The sequence below is a fragment of the Grampus griseus genome, assembly GCF_964374135.1.
Source record: "Grampus griseus genome assembly, chromosome: 3".
Lineage (NCBI taxonomy): Eukaryota > Metazoa > Chordata > Mammalia > Artiodactyla > Delphinidae > Grampus > Grampus griseus.
In genome coordinates, this window is record NC_139019.1 from 11,726,584 (window position 1) to 11,731,511 (window position 4,928).

A 4,928-nucleotide genomic window follows, 5' to 3' on the forward strand; every position below is an offset into this window, starting at 1 on the left:
ACTTGGTTGCCAAGGAAACACTCCAGGTTGGAGAAAAGATTGTGGTGGAGTTTGATGCCAGCTCCAGAAGGAGCTCATAGAATTCCGTCCTTCTTCTCCCTCAGACACAGGAGGAAAAGTGAGCAAAGAGGCACACAGGGCATTTTAGAGCTAAACCCTGTGGTTCTGAGAAAGCCTGGCGTCTCAGCAGAAAGCTTGCTTATTTCCGATGCCTCGGCAAATCTACTCAGGACAGACAAGAACAAGCCAGGCTTTGCTGGTGTAAGCCGCACACTTGTTCTCAGCTTGGCGGAGGCTGTCTGTGGGCTGTTTGGACGCCGAGTGTATGTGGGAGAAATCCAAATATTTCTCCGAAGAAAAAGAAGAAAGGAGCATAGGGTGAGCAGTAGTAAGAAAGGTAGGGGTAGGACCAAGATGTTGCTATTTCTGGGAGAAATTATTTCCCTGTTGTATTCCAGATTTGTTATGGACTCTTTGTTCCCTGTGGTAAAAGACACATAACATAAAATTTACCATTTGCAAGTGTACAGGTTGCATTCATACTGTTGTGCAACCATCACCACTAATTCTGTAACTGAGCAAGACCCTATGGGACCTTCCCAGAACAGATCCCAACCCCACTCACTCACCCATGTCCTCTGCCTGCCTTTGTCTATAGAAAAACTCTAGTCAAAGAATAAATTTAATCAGAGAAGCGAGAAAATGCAGAAAGAAAGGAAAACAGTCAAGCAAGACAAAATAATAGTAGTTTAACCATTAAATGAAGTCAAGGACATTTAGTTCCTCTGTAAGGGCTATAGATGATATGCTGAGCCATGTCCTTTGAGCTGTTTTGCGGATACTGAAACCCTCACCGGGTGGAGGAAGTTAACTGTATGCTGCCCACAAGCACGTAAACCCCAGACGGGTCGGAACCAGAAGGTTAATGATGTTGACTCCCAGTTACTTCCTACCAGCCAATCAGAAGAGCATCCACGAGCTGATCACACACCCCACAGCCCCCTCTCTTACCCTGTCTTAAAAAAAATCTTTCCCTGAAAGCCTTCAGGAGTGTTCACGCCTTTTTAGCACTAGCTGCCTGGGCTCCTTGTTTGGCTCCTACAATCAATACTGTCCTCTCCTTCACCACAACCCAGTGCCAGTAGATTGGCTTTACTGCTTGTGGGCGAGTAGACCCAAATTTGGTTCAGTAACAATCCCAGAACATGTCCATCCCTCCAAAAAGAAACCCCGTTACCGGTCACTCCCCACTTCCTCCTGCCCCCAGCCCCTAGCTACCCTTGATCTGGTTTTTGTCTCCGTGGATTTTCCTGTTCTGGATATTTCAAATACATGGGATCATACGGTGTGGGGCTGCTTCCACTCAGCGTGTTTTCTGCATTCCCCCATGTTTTAACACATATCAGACTTTTGTTCCATTTTTGGCTGAGTAATATTCCATTGTATGAATATAATTTATTTGGTTGCTCTACTCATCTGTTAATGAACATTTGGGTTATTTGCACTTTTTGGCTACTGTGAATAATGCTGCTATGAACATTTTCTACATGCTTTTGTTTGGACACCTATTTTCAAATCATGTGGGTATATACCTAGGGGTGGAATCACTGGATTTTATGGTAATTCTATGTTTAACTTATTGAGGAACTGCCAGACTGTTTTCCACAGCAGCTGCACCATTTTACATTGTTATGGAAATGACAACACCTCATACTACTAGTAAAGAAGCAATGCTGTCAGCCCCTGTGGAAATCAGTCTGGTCACATAAGGAGCTGTGTAGCTTGGTAGAAAGAGCATCAAACTGGAAGCCAGGACACTGGGTTCAATTTCCAGCTGTGCCAACTACTAGTTGATGAAATACTTATCCTTCCAAACCTCAGTTCCTTTGTCCATAAATGGGAAATATCTGCTTCATAGAGCTGTGGTGAAGATTAAAGAGTTATATTAAAACACCTAGCGTCTAGGTGTTCTAGCTATTGTTATTATAATGTATGATGTTATTATCGGATATCGAGAGCCATAAAAGTCATGTTATTTAACTCAGAAAGTCTGCCCTTAAAAATCTATGCCAAGGAAATCAAGTTCCCTATTCCTACTAAAAAACAAACCTTGAAATATATGTTCTGGGACTTCCCTGGAGGTCCAGTGGTAAAGAATCCACCTTCTGGGACTTCCCTGGTGGTGCAGTGGTTAAGAATCCATCTGCCAATGCAGGGGACATGGGTTCCATCCCTGGTTTGGGAAGATCCCACATGGCATGGAGCAACTAAGCCCATGTGCCACAACTGCTGAGCCTGTGTTCTAGAGCCCTCAAGCCACAACTACTGAGCCCACGTGCCACAACTACTGAAGCCCGCACGCCTAGAGCCACCGCAATGAGAAGCCCACGCACCGCAATGAAGAGTAGCCTCTGCTGGCCGCAACTAGAGAAAACAACAAAGACCCAACACAGCCAAAAATAAATAAATAAATAATTTTTAAAAAAGAATCCACTTTCCAATGCAGGGGATGCGGTTTCAATCCCTGGTCAGGGAACTAAGATCCCACATGCCACAGGGAAACTAAGCCCGCTTGCCGCAACTACTGAGCCTGCGTGCCTCAACTAGAGAGCCCGCGTGCTGCAAACTCCAAAGCCCACATGTTCTGGAGCCCATGCACCACAACTAGAGAGAGAAAACCCACACAACACAACTAGAGAGAAGCTCACATGCCTCAACAAACGATCCCACATGCCACAACTAAGACCCAACACAGCCAAAAATATAAATAAATAAATGCCCTATTACGAATGAGTTAATAGTACCATTCTTAAACAAGAAGGAGAGGAAGAAACCCAACAATTCTTGAGCACCAGCTTGGCCCTGGGTTCTGGGTTAAGCTCTTGACATACTCATTTATTAAATGTGCATTTATTGAGCCTCTACTATGTACTACTTACCAAGCTGGGCACTGAAAATGCAGCACCAAAGAAGAAAGGCATAGTCTCTGCCCTCATGAAGCTTCTATTCTAACAGGAAAGAGAGAAATAAAATAATTCATGATAACAGCTAACACTTACTGAGTACCTGTTTTGTGCTAAGTCTATTCAAAGCCAGTGATTGGCAAATTACAGTCCGTAGGCCAAATCTGGCCTACCACTTGTTTGTGTAAACAAAGTTTTATTGGAATATAGCCATGCCCATTTACGTATGGATTACTGTCTATAATAGTGCTTTCACACTACAGCGTCAGAGCTGAGTAATTAAGACAGAGAGTACGAAATCTAAAATATTTACTACGTGACCTTTTACGGGAAAGTGTACCAACCCCTGTTCTAAGTACAACAAACCTTAGATATAGGTACAGTGCTAATATTGTGCCCATTATACAGATGAGGAAACTGAGGGATGGAAAGATAAAGTAACTTGTTCAAAGTCACAGATGTAGAAAATGAAGGAACCAGACCTATAGTACAGTCTGGCTACAAAACATGTGCTATACACTCTATGCTGTACCGACTATTAGATCAAATATAGAGTGATTTAACTATACCTGTAAGAAGTGCTGAGAAGAAGGAGAATATGCTGTGTATCACTGAGGTGTAAAACGGAGGCTAGGATCTGAAAGGTGAGGAAGGATTGGCTGGGTGGCAATGAGACATTCCAGGTGTAAGGAACAGTGAATGAGGGCCTTGAGACAGAAAAGAGCTGGCCCATTCGAGGGACAGAGAGAAGGTATAGCTGGAGGGAGTGGTACCTGATGGATCTCGTGAGAGAGGCAGGAGGCAGATTATGGAGGGCTCGGTAAACCGGTGTGAAGATGCTGAACTTTACACTAAGAGCAAGAAGGGTCTTAAGCCAGAATGTGATAATATTAGGTTTGCCTTTTTTCAAAGATGACTCTGGATATACTGTGAGGATGAGCCTGGAAGGTGGGAACTGAGAGTGGAAGGAGAGACCCAGTAGAGGCTATGGCCCAAGACCAGATGAGAGACATGGTGGCTTGAGCAGGGCTGGGAGAGTGGGGGACAGAAGCAGACGGATCCAGAAGCTGTTGTGGCAGGGCGGGGGTGGGGGCAGAACCGATAAGACTTGTTGACTGACTGGTTACAGTGGTGACAGAGAGAGAGGGGCCGTCAGTACTTCAGTGTGTATCACTTCTAGGGTATTGCTCTGGGTTTTGAATTGTAACAACGGACTCTGCTCTAGTTAATTTGAAAAGAAGAGGATTACAATGCAGAATTAAGTGCCTAAGAGAATCTTTGGAAGGAAGAGTAGATCAGGTCTAGGCTGAGGAATAAATCCCTGAAGAAGGTGGCAAGGAGACCCTGGAAGGACACTGCCTGTGCCAGCCAAATGGAGATGCTCCATCCTGCCTCTTTGCTCACACAGTTCCTGATTCAAAGTCCCTGCTGCTGAATCTGATTGGTGGACTCTCAGTCACATGTCTGCATCCTAGCAGCAAAGGAGGCTGGGAGGTGTCTCTGGTTTTTGTTTTTATATTTTGATTTCTATGTTGGGAGAAAATCAAAATGTGAACAGCATGTTCCAAAGATCCTAGGCTGCTATGAAGAGCACATCTGTGCTAGAATGGATGGTAGGCAGTAGAGTTAGGTCACTAAGAGAAAAGACCAAAGGAAAGCTGGTGTGACAGGGAAAATAGGGGCTTCCTTTTTCGATCTGTTGAATGTGAGGTACCTTTATATCAAAAAGGTAGCTGGTGAGATCCTCCTTAATCCTCATGGCAAACTATAAAATCCATCTTTTGATCACTTGCCCTAATGCCACACAATCAGAAAATGGGAAAAACGGGGGACGTGAATCCAGGACATTTTGGCTCCCATGGCTGTGGGATTTTTCTACCTCACAAACGTCTCCCAACTTTATTATTGTCCTTTTAATCTCTGCCTATTTGGGGGTAATATCATCAATAGTATTAATTTTATTTT